Raw genomic sequence first — 12733 nt, forward strand, 5'->3', positions numbered from 1 at the left:
AGTGATTAATCGGATGAGAAGTCGCTGAATCGGACGATTTTTTGAACAGTGATTGTGGTACATGTAGTGTATATCCTTCTGGAGGAGGCCCCACCGCCCCCGAGGCCAACTTGATAACCTTGTTCCCCAGAGGTCGGGTACCCCTGTGTATTGCACCATCAGAGGGCACAGACGGGGCACGGCCATTACACGGACAAAACAAGCACGGTGTCCACAGGCAATCACAGCAATCACACGTCGCGCCGCTGCACCCACGCAAGTCATCGTCGGTGGCGATTGGCCGGTCCACTTGGTCCGGGCTGGAGCGCCGCCCGTCTAGTCCCCAAAATCAAGACTGCTCAGCTGGTCGGGCTCGGTCAGGGACCGGACCGTGTCCACTCTTAGAGCATCTCCAACAGGCGCCGGTTGCGCCGCGCGCAAAAAACACATATGCCACGCGCACATCGGCTGGTTTGGCGCGGCGCGCTGCGCTGGCTCCAACGGCTGCGCTAAAATGCAGCGCGTGCGCGTCGCTCCAGCAGCGCGTCAAAATGCAGCGCGCGCGACCCGCCGGTGCATTGCATATGGCATTTTTCAACACAAAATGGTGAACATTTTCAACACAATAAAAATTTCACACAAACAAATTGATGAAGTTCATGCCCACAAGTTTAAAATCATGCCCACAAGTTCATCCAACCAAGTTCAAAATGCAAATCAAGTTCAATACACAAAGGAAAGACACATCATTCCTCGTACTCGTCCTCGTCTTCGTCCTCGTCCTCATCTTCGGAAGACGATTCTTCCGCCTCCGAAGATGAATCTTCCTCCCTCTCGCGCACCGCATCACGTGAAGCTCCGACAGTGTTGGCAAGATCTTCAACGGCATCTTCATGGGAATGTGTGCGAGGAGGCTCATCGAAAGACATTCCGTCCATGGCGGCCGGAGGTGCACCCATGCCTCCCATGAGAGAAGCAAAACTCATGCCTCCCATCGTGGCCATAGCATCGGGGGGTGCTCCAAAGCCATCCATGCCTCCCATTGCTCCGAAGCCACCCATGGCACCCATGGCGCCGAGGCCACCGCCACCCATGGCGCCGAGGCCACCGCCACCCATGGCGCCGAGGCCACCGCCACCCATGGCGCCGAGGCCACCGCCACCCATTGCACGAACCATGCCTTTTTTTGGATCAAGACTTCTTGTTGGGCAAGATTAACACTCCTTTTGCACCGCATTGAGGTTAGTTGTGTCCAAGAAGAACAAGTGCTTCTCCCATTCCAACAACCTAGTTCGCTCCTTATTGCTCACCTTCCTCTCCTCCAAAGCCACCTTCCTTTCCTCGGCCGCCACCCTCCTCTCCTCGGCCGCGGCATCTTGGGTCCTTGCCATTTTCCTCACCCCGTTGGCTTCTTTTCTTGCCTTCACAATAGCTTCCATAGCATTTTTGAGCTCATCATCTCCTTTCCTCTTCTTCTTTTGGGTTTGGTCTTTCTTGCACCCATCCGGTCGCTTTGGCTTCGAGTATGAAATGGAGTTGGGTGTAGGGCTTCTTTTGCCGTCATCACTTGATGCATCATCCTCACCATCATCATCATCCAACTTAATTGTTCGCTTCCGTTTGTCGCTCAAATGCAAATCATCCAAATCTTCACGCTTCTTCCATTTCTCATCATCCTTCAACACATCATAGCAATGAGGCAAAGTAAAGACCCTTCCTTTCTTGATCTTCCCTTTCTTGGTTTTCCTCTCCACATCTTTGAACAAGTTTTGCACAATGTTGAACTACATGAAAAGAAAGCAAGTTAGCACCAACAACAAGCAAAACAAAGCAAGTTTAGCACCAACATGTAAGATGAAATGGCACTTACTCTATCGTCCTCATTTGTGCCACTTGGGTTCAACTTGTCAACCACCTTTTGACAAGCCGCCCACTTTTGACAATCCGAGTTGATTGTCGACCACCGGGACCTAAGTGATCGGTTGGAGCGGTCAATTCCACTCACGTTGCGAGCATCAAATTGTTCCTTCATCCGGTTCCAATAAGCATCTCTACTTTGATCGCCTCCAACGGATGGATCCCTCGACACTTGCAACCAAGTATTGCATAGTAAGATGTCATCGGTGTTGGTGTAATTGCCCGCTCTTCCTTTCGGTGCGTCGACAATGCCCTCACCCTCCTCGTCCACCTCGAACTCATGGTCTTCAAAATGCATGTCATTGGTTTGAGACCAATGCGAATTGTTGGAGCCAACACCCATCGTTGACATGTATGCATCATCATTGAGACTACAAATTTTTTTGCACAATGCAAATAAGCTAGCTATATGTGACGAATGCATTCAAAAAAGAACAAAAAAAATGAAAAGTTAGAATTTTTTTTACCTTGGAGGCATTTCGTCGAACATGTTGTGCGCGCCGGCCGCCGGCTCAACGAGTGAGCTTGCCGGCGCTTCGGCAGCCGCCGCGCCCGTCGCACGCCCCGCAAGCTTCTTCCTCTTCGCCTTGGAGGTGCCGGAGCCGTCCGCCGCCTTGTTTTTCTTCGCCGATGTCTTGCCCTTCTTTAGCCGCGCCGCATTGGGGAGCTTTGAGGAGGAGGGGGCGGCGGCTCGGGCCGGCGCCGGCGCGATGCCACCCGCCGCCGAGGTCATCCGCGGCGGCATGAAGAGGCCGCGCGCGAGGCCGCTCGTCGGAGGAGCTCCGGCGGCGGTGAGGCCAACGCCACCCGGGCTAGGGTTTGTGGCGGCGGCGGGGGCGGGGGGGTCACGGCTATAGGACGGGGGTGAGCGGGGTGCTGCCGCGTGCGTCCATGGTTGCGGGTCGCCGGCGCCGGCGCGCGCGGGACTTTGGAGAGGGAGAAGAAGAGCGCGCAGCGCGAGCATCGAGTGTGCCGCGCGCGGAAGCGGGCGCCGCAAATACACCGCGCGAGGTACCGCTTCCACGCGCGCGCCCAACTACTTATACCGCACGCGCATCTCCAACAGGCGCGCTAAACAGGCGCCGCGCCGCAAAATCGCCCGTTTTAGCGCGCGCGCTACCCGGCAGATGGCTCCAGCCGGCGCGCAATAGCCGTGCGCGCGGTATAAGCAGTTGGGCGCGCCTTATGGGTGCATGGGAGGCATGGGTGCACCTCCGGCCGCCATGGGCGGAATGTCTTTCGATGAGCCTCCTCGTACGCATTCCCATGAAGATGTCGTTGAAGATCTTGCCAACACCGTCGGAGCTGCACGTGATGCGGTGCGCGAGAGGGAGGAAAATTCATCTTCGGTGGCGGAAGAATCGTCTTCCGAAGATCAGGATGAGGACGAAGACGAGGACGAGGACGAGGAATGATGTGTCTTTCCTTTGTGTATTGAACTTGATTTGCATTTTGAATTTGGTTGGATGAACTTGTGGGCATGATTTTAAACTTGTGGGCATGAACTTCATCAATTTGTTTGTGTGAAATTTTTATTGTGTTAAAAATGTTTATCATTTTGTGTTGAAAAATGCCATATGCAATGCACAGGCGGGTCACGCGCACTGCATTTTAGCGCGCTGCTAGAGCGACGCGCGCTGCATTTTAGCGCAGCCGTTGGAGCCAGCGCTGCGCGCCGCGCCAAACCAGCTGATGCGCGCGAGGCATATGTGTTTTTTGCGCGCGGCACGACCGGCGCCTTTTGGAGATGCTCTTAGTCGGCGGGTGGGTTGGGCATGGGAGAGCTCGTCCAGGTTCGAAGCAACCGGGCGGAGCACTGGCCTAAGCTGCACTCAAGTTGTTTGGCTCCGGCTCCTTATTTTTCTAGCAGGAGTGCAAGACTTCTTTCTGGGGACTTGTCTATTACTGCGAGACCCGAGACTTTCCCTCAAAAAAAAAATGCTAGTCCGAGACAGCCTGCACAAGAGTTTTTGTTATTCCGGCTTGTACATATCTTCTTCCACTCCAACAGAGAAAAGGTACAAAGAGCAGTTTCTTGCTTTGTGATCTCACTGCACCACTGCATCAACAGAGAAAAAACAAGGGTTAATTATCCTTTTGCCCTTTGTGGTGTCCATGTGCTCAGTTTTGTCCTCAGATGCGAATTGTGCTCAGTTTTGCCCCTAGTCCGTGCGCACCGACTCGTTCCGTGAACTCTGCCGTCTCCGTCAGGTCAACCTTTTGACTCGGCCCTTACAGGTGGGACCAGGTGACAGAAATGGCCAATTTTATTCAGACCGTTGCACGCGTGGCTTGTGGGACCCAGCAGAGAGCCGTTGAGCAGAGAGCCGTTGGCGGGTGTGCTATATAAGCGGGCGACAGCGGCGGTGACCACGGCGACAGAGAGCACGACAGTGACCACGACGAGAGAGAGAGAGAGCACGGCGGCGGGAAGCTAGCTGTGGAGGGCGCGGCGGTGGGAAGCTAGCAGTGGAGGGCGCGGCGGCGTTGAGATCCCTTCGGCTCCGAGCTCCATGTCTTCCTCAAGCTCCCGTGCCACCTCGCGGATGCAGAGCCGGGCGCATGTGGACATGCCTGTCTTCGTCTGTCCGCGGTGCCGGGCGGGCGTTGATCGGAGGGTTTCTCAGACACCGAGGAACCAGAATCGTCCGTTCTACGTGTGCAGCGAGAATGAGGTAAGAATCGGGGCAATTGCACCATTTTCGTGGTCGGGATCTTTGAGCAATGGGTTGATCTGTTTGGTGTTCATGCATGTGACATGCTTCTTTTTTTGGGTCGATGCTCTGGCCAAGACTCTGATGAATGAACTGCAAGAAGAGCATGAAGAATGGTTGCACATGCTGCCACGAACGGCAGTGGCCGCACCACGAGCTCCGGAAGAAGGGATGGAGGGCGAAGCACGCACTGACAGAGAGCTAACTGTTGAGCTTAGGATGTTGAAGAAGAAGGTAAGGAAGTTTGAAGATCAAGCACTACCAATACCCATTTGCAAATACTTTTGGGCATTTGTAGGTATGGTAATCGCACTGGTTGTAATGTTGAAAATGTATGGAAAGGCATGAATTATGGAGGAATTTGTAATCTTGAAATTGTTTGAGAACTCCACCTAGTTTAAATATTGGTTAAAGTAGTTGTTTAAAGGTTGTTTAAATGTTGAAACAAAAAGAGAAGAAGTGACCAACATTTAAATATGTTGGAAAAAAGAGAAGAAATTAGGAATTCAGAAACCCTTTCTATGCAAAAAAAAGGTTGCTATTGGGCCAAATTCAGAGCGTAGACCCAAGTGCAGGCTAGACTAATGGGCCAACTGCATCCAATTAGGCCCATTCGGGGGTTCTCTTGCACATTTTTCTATTTTCTATTATGATTTAATTTAGGCAGTAAATCATAATGCTGGAACTTTTTGTGGAAGCTAATTGAATTATTCCGGAGCCAAACAATTAAGGTTAGAAATTTTTTGGAGCTGTTAATTAATCCAATTCAAATACACCGTGATTTAAATCAAAGACCAAAATGTCATGGAAAATGTGCCTCAGCTTTGGTAGAGGTTTACGCCAGGTGCCAAAATAAATGAACAATTTTTAAGGGTATTACATTGAGAAAAACATAATTTGTCTAAAAATGAAGGGTGGAAAATGCATAAAAAATTGGTGCGGCTGGGGACTCGAACCCAAGGGCGCGTGGGTTTGTGGTGTTTAGGGCTGCGCTAGTAACCGCTAGGACAGATGGCAAAACTTTGACATGGATAGGGAAGGAAGGTATACATAGTGAGATTTTGAATTTTTTTTAAAAAAATAGTGAGACCGTGAATGTTTGGACACGCGTGAGAGTGTTTTTCCATTGTTTTGCACTTAAATTTTGGAGGGTTGGAAGGTTGAAAATGTATGTTGCACTACCACATGATTTTGGTCAGAGTGGCACTTGGTCTAGGGATAGAGTGGCACTTGGTTTAGGATTTAAAGGGAATAAATTTGCATGTTAGTTCATGACTTTTTGTTTGAATGAAACAGAGGGCTTCTCACCCCCTCCGATTTTCATTAATGAAAACCACAAGTTCTCGAACTTCAAGACTTGTTTAGGGAAGTAATGATATGTTTGGGCATGGACATTTTTTAACACACATAATAAACCCTAATAACTTAGATAAGATGGAACACACCGTACCATTGCAATTACTTAATAAGTTCATAGTTCACAGACACATGACGAAACATGACACGACACGACACGGCATAGAAAAGCAACAAAATAAAAAACGAAACATGACGAGCTTGGCCGCGCGCGCCCCCGTAACACCGTCTTCATCTTCACACCTCCTCCTCCTCGTCGTAGGGAAGGGAGTGCATCTGGCCTGGAGCGGGGAAGATGCGTTCGTAGTTGGTGTAGATGTTGTAGACGGTGAAGAAGATGGCCTCGCAGCCGCACCAAAAGACTTGGCCGAGGAGCTCGCATGCGTCAAACGGGTTGGTGAAGGTGACCGTGAGCAGTAGGAGGATGCCACCGCGGTCACGAACCTCGTTGAGGGTGAACATCCTCGGCGAGCCCCGTGGGAGGTGGGCATAGCCGGCTCTGAGGAAGGTGCGGGTGAGTTCGACGGAACCCCTCCACCTTGAAATAGCCCACACACGGAGCTCCCTCTCCACGAGCACGCCCGGTGGGTAGCGCAGCTCCGGCACGACAGGCAGACGGTTGAAGGTCGGCCCGTTGAACTGCATCTTCACTTGGTCTCGCTTGGGGAGGGCTCGGTCGCTTGGGTGTTTGAAGTTAGAGAGGATTGGATCTGGCTTGTGGGTGGGAGAGGAAGAGAGGCACCCCATTTATAGGCCTGTGCGTGGGAGAGGAAGAGAGAAAGGATGAGAACGGTGCGTGTGTGAATTCGGACGCGTGTGTGTATACGTTACGTTTTGCACACTTAAATTTTTGCACAAACGATGCATGGGACGCGTGCGTGCATCTGAATCACTGCATAGCTCATTGACCGGGCGGTGCATGTGAATCGCTGCCCTGAACCACTGCACTGAACCACCTAGCTCGCCTCGCTAGCCTAGCTCACCTAGCGCGCCTCGCTCGCCTCGCTCGCATGCATGCACGTCGCCGCCTCCCGTGCATGCAAACCCACGTCGTCGCCTCCATGCATGCAAGGCCTGGAAAGGCTGAGACGGGCTATTTACTGCGGTCTCAGGCCCAGAGCACGAGACGGCCCAACGGTCCATCCAGCGCGCCCGGTATTTGTTAAAAAAACAATGGGTCTCCCAGCCAATCAGATTGCATCTCGCGGATCGCCCCCCTCCTCCCCGCAGATTCCTTCTAGAAGGGTTAGATCGACGGCCCTTGATCGCCGCTAGGGTTAGATGAACGGTCCTTATTCAGCGCTAGGGTTAGCGGGGTTTGGGAGGGGTTTGAAGCAGTCAAAGCTATGTTTGACCAGATTTCAAATGAGCATAATAAATTAAATAAAAATCACAAAAATAAAAAACCTGCGCACATAGTCTTCTTATGTCATATAATAACGATTTAAGTTGATAAACAAGCTTTACATACATTTAAATGATAAGTTCATGTGTATTATATGATATCTCGAGTATCGCAAACTCTCTTGTATGAAGTGAAGAGAAGTGTTTTGGGGAAATGAACATGAAAATTTCAAAAAACTAACCACAGCTTCATTTTGGAGTGACTAAGAAGGATCCAGGCTTAGTTTTTCATTTTGATGTTTTACACTTGTTTAAATCTTGGTCAAAGTTAAGTTTGACCAGAATTCAAATGAGCAAAACAAATTTAAAAAAAATCAAAAAATGGAAAAACGAGCGCACATAGTCTGTACATATAGAATATATGTGTAGGAAAGTTATTTGGCTGATTTAGACAAGGTCGAATTTTTTTTTGCTCCGAAATGAGGCCGTTTACCCTACCTTTGGACCCCTCTTTTTAGCACATTTTTCATGAAAATTTCAAAAAGCTCACCACAACTTTATTTTGGATTGACTAAGAAGTATCCAGGCTTAGTTTTTCATTCTGATGTTTTAGACTTGTTTAAATCTTGGTCAAAGTTAGGTTTGACCAGAATTTAAATGAGCAAAACAAAATTCAAAAAAATCAAAAAAGGAAAAAACCATGTGCTCATTCAAACATCATGTCAAATATACTTCTAACATAGGTCCAACATCATCCAACAGAAATACAACATGTCAAGTGATAAATGTTTCATAATACAACATCATCCCTTATTCAATGTTTCATAATTATTCATAGATAGCGTTGGGGCTTCTGTCTGTTCCTTGAGCTTCTTGCCATCACTTTGCTCCTCGTGCACCTTGTGCTCATTGTTTCTTCTCTTCTTCTCTTGGTTGTCGATACGTTGCGCGTCTTCTTCAAACCTACCATAGAGCTATGCAAAACATAAACGGTAATGAGATCATGTCAAGTGATAGATGTACAGTAGTATTTGACCATTGCAAGATTTACATACCTAGCAGAACTCACAACAACAGAAGGTTGGTCACCATTTGGAGCCTCACTTGGATCATCATTTGGAGCCTCACTTGGATCACCATGATCACCATTTAGAGCCTCACTTGGATCATTATTTGGAGCCTCACTTGGATCACCATGATCACCATTTAGATCCTCACTTGGATCACCATTTGGAGCCTCACTTGAATCATTATTTGGAGGATATTTTGGATCATCGTCAAAATCATGCGGTTGTTGACCATCATCATTTGGAACCTTGTCAAAATCCTCATCTGATGCAACCGGCTGTTGACCATCATTTTCATCATCTGTTGAGGCAACCAGCTGCTGACCAACATTTTCATCGAAGCCATCATCGAAACTCTCTCCGAACGCTGGATCTACTGTGTTATCACAATACTTAGCAAAATGACCAGACCCACCACACCTTGTGCACTTACGCTTCCTCGCTCCAAGTCCAGCTCCTTCGCTGCGAGGTCTGATTCGACTCTTCCTTGGTCTACCTGCTGCTCTCTTCAGAATTGGAGCGCAAAGTTTGAATCCAGGGTCCACCATGTCCCATTGTTGTTTTCCCTCTATAGCAGGCAAGATATAAGCATATGTGGCTTTGAACCTTGCAACAGAGTAGTAATCATGCACATACTGCTGTATGTTCCCTGCTGAACCTGGGAGAGAAGTGATGAAAAACAAGGCATGAATGCATGGCAACCCAGTTATCTGCCATTGCCTACAACTGCAAGTTCTAGCTTCTAAATCCACTGGATATCTCCATTCCCTCTTCTCTTTATCCAAATATGATATCTCTGCTGTGGTATCCGAGCAAAGAGTCATGTTCATTTCGAAGCCTGTTGTCTTCTGCTTCAGTTTATTCATCACGGCAGGGATGATAATGTGGCCCATGAATTTTGCCTCGGCTATTCCTGCACGATAATAAAATTTCTGCATGTATTCTATCCTTATCCTATCAAGCAAATCCACCACATAATGACCCTTTAGTTTCCGGATCGTTGAGTTGAAAGACTGCTAGATTATTGTGCACATAGTCAACTTTGCTCACTTCACTGAATTGGCTTCTGGCCCATAACTTGGAGTGGTGTGTTTCCAAGTATTCTTTCACTTTGGGATTCATATATAACTGCCTCAAGTGGTAGTTGTGCTTCTTCACACTGCATGTTAAAGATACTGGCCATAAATTGTCGGTATACACCTTTCCTTTGAATTTCTTCATGAAATTTGCAGCAAGGTGACGCATGCATTCCCTATGCTCTACTCCAGGGAACACATTATCCACGGCCACTTCTAAACCTTTGCAGGCATCTGTATGAATGACCAACCCATTGGGATGTGCAATAGCCCAGCGGAGATTATGCAAAAACCAAGTCTAGCTCTCCTCAGACTCTGTCTCCAGCACACCATAGGCAACTGGAAATACAAAACTATATGCATCAACTGCACAAGCTGCTACTAACTGTCCTTTAAACCTCCCTGTGAGAAAAGTGGCATCAATAGCCAACTAAGGCCTGCAGCCTGCCAAAAAACCCCGGCGACAAGCCTCAAAGAAGACCAAAACCCTCCTAAAGCATTCCTTGGTCTTTGTCACTCCCCTGAATGTGTACTCCACGGTGTGGTGATCAATATCTACAATACTACCTGGGCTTGTCCTCTCCACTTCACCTTTGAATGAATACAACAATTGAAAACTTTTCTGCCAGTTACCATAAATAGAATCCATAGCATGTTGTTTACCATTGAACAACCTCATGTATGGTAAATCTATCTTGAACTTATCTTTGATGTTCTTCTGCAATTCCTTTGGACCCACTTGCTGGTTTTCTTTCACCCACTTCTTGACTTCTTCTGCCACCCATCTTGACTTGGCTCTACTGATTGTATCCTTCCTAAGGGTTGATTCATGGCATGTGTGCTTAAAAGCGTTCACTTTGACCTGAACATTAGTGCTATTCCGCATTTTAGATGCAAGCAGCCTCCATGGACAACCTTCAGTCGGACAGTGCACTCTATAACGTACTTGATCACTCTTGTCAACTTTGAAAATACGTTCTACCTTGATGCAGTATGTCACAAGTGCATTTCTACACTCATTCATGGATGCAAAAACTGTACCTTTTTCCATATGAGGGTTTAAAGGGTCCCATTCAACAGCTGCAAGGTCTTCGTCCTCATCCATCGCGTCATCATCCATACGGACTGCATTGTGAGCCTCATCTTGATTTTCAGTCCGAGGTGCCCGTCGTAAATTCCGAATAACATCAGAATATAGCTTCTCTTCATCAACCCCAGAATTGTAGCCATCAGGCTCCGCTTCAAGGGGGACCCTACTGCTGTTGCCCACACTTGTCGAGCCACCACGTCGCCGTGCACCAACTGAACTGTTCTGGCTAGAGATGCCATTACGACGACTTGGTTCTCCCCGAGATGTTGCACCCGCCATCCTAGGTCCAAATGTCTGCTCAAGCACATCAACTTGCAGCCTCACATGAAAATTATCTTTCTCTTTATGCCTAACAAACATCGTAGCTAGCTCTCCATCATTACTAACTGTCACCCAATTCTTTTCCCCATCATAGTATTTGTATACCACTTCATCAAGCAAACCTCAAGGATATTGGCTACAAATTACCTCCCCAAATTGTCTGAAACTCCAATTACTAGCCATTGGCAACCGATAATCAAAACCTCCTTGGTATTTCTTCTTATACTTTGCATCGAACATGTACCGGTCCCTTCTAATGTGCACCATGAAAGCAAACCGCAACTCCATCCTAACCGGCGAAAAATAGAGACGCAATCAGCACATTAATTGGGCAAACCTACTCGAATCGAGTGTTCAAATGCACAACTAAGCTCAATCTAAACAAGAGGCGAGACTTACCCCTCGGGAACCCAGTCGTGGACGCGGCGGATCTCCGGCCCGATGCATGCCTCGCCAAATACTCCGGGGTCGCCGCTGCTCACCATTTTGCCCTAGGGTTCTTCCTCCTAGTTTAAATAGCTCCAGCAGCCCCCCACCTCCCACCTTTGAGCGCTCCGGTCGGGCGCACAGAAGGAGGCCGCGCCGCGGATCGAGCAGGTGGCGGGCGTCCCACCCGTGGCGTCGCAGGAAGGTGGTGGGCGTCACAGGTAGCCGTGGAGCATAGGCGCAGGGAGGTAGCGGCAGAGCAGGCCGTGCAGCTAGTGGCGGGGCAGGTGGCGACGCAGGTGGCGGCGGCGGCGGCGCAGGACAGCCGACCGGGCGGATGGGTTGCCAATGATTTGGGGATTTAGTTGCACGGGCCTACATGTCAGCTCCGGACCCACGTCCACGCGGTCCCACGAGTAAGCTCCGGACCCACAACCACTAACGCCGGCGGACGGAATGGACTCAAATATGGCCGTTTGGCCTCGTCATAGTTGCTGTGCTCGGACTAGGGGCAAAACTGAGGACAATTCGCATCTGAGGGCAAAACTGAGCACATGGACACCACTGAGGGCAAAAGGATAATTAACCCAAAAAATAACCCAAAAACAAAATTAATCATTGTTTTCTTCTAATAATAAGATAAGGTCATGTTAATTGGCTCCACGTAGGATAACAAGCTCATTTTTGCTGTTTAATATGTCATCATCGGGCTGGCACGCGTACGTATTTGCTTCACAGCTTTGGTGCAGTTATGTGTCTTTACTTTCGCGTGGGGCATATACAGTATGTAGACACGCAGGGCAACATGAACCATGATTATTCATCGAAAGAATTTCCGACGGAAAAGGAAAACATAGTAGCTCGTATGTTACAGTCCAAGGGCCCTTACTGCATTATAAGTGGGATTAGGATACGTGTATTATTGAACAGCCGCATTCATTACTCGAGTGCTACGTTAAGAGGACCCGGTCCACAGGCAGGGCTTCTGGGCTTGGTGGATCAGCTACATAAACGCCTCAACCTACTTGTGTGAGCTGCAAATCAATACTTGTTGTTCTAACCACTTGAGCAAAGAGAGCATTTGTAAATCGAGAAAGAGAAGAGGAGAAGAACCGGCCAGAGATGTCGGCGACGGTGGTGAGCATGGCGAGGTCGATGCTGATGGGCGCCATCAGCGTGGCCGCCTCTGCCGCTGCTGCTGAGATGAGCCTCCTCATTGGAGTCCGCAAAGACATCTGGTATGTGTACTTTATGTGAAGAGAATCTGCTGACATCGTTATATTCATTTTCGAAAGTACTTGCGTGTACTTGTTCTTGTATCACATGAATTACCTACCGATAGTGTAATTTTGGTCAAATACTTGTCATAAAATAGACACGCCTATTTTAGGATGGAATTTGTTTTCCATGACATCCACGATCTCATTCCCGAAAAATGGTTCC

At 48.7% G+C, this 12733-nt stretch overlaps 1 pseudogene; it reads left to right on the forward strand.

The window, feature by feature from the left end:
• The first annotated feature begins 12412 nt into the window (after window positions 1-12412).
• LOC123152258 (disease resistance protein RPM1-like) overlaps window positions 12413-12733 on the forward strand; it is a 5757-nt pseudogene continuing 5436 nt past the window's right edge.

Source organism: Triticum aestivum, chromosome 7A (assembly GCF_018294505.1).
Source record: "Triticum aestivum cultivar Chinese Spring chromosome 7A, IWGSC CS RefSeq v2.1, whole genome shotgun sequence".
Lineage (NCBI taxonomy): Eukaryota > Viridiplantae > Streptophyta > Magnoliopsida > Poales > Poaceae > Triticum > Triticum aestivum.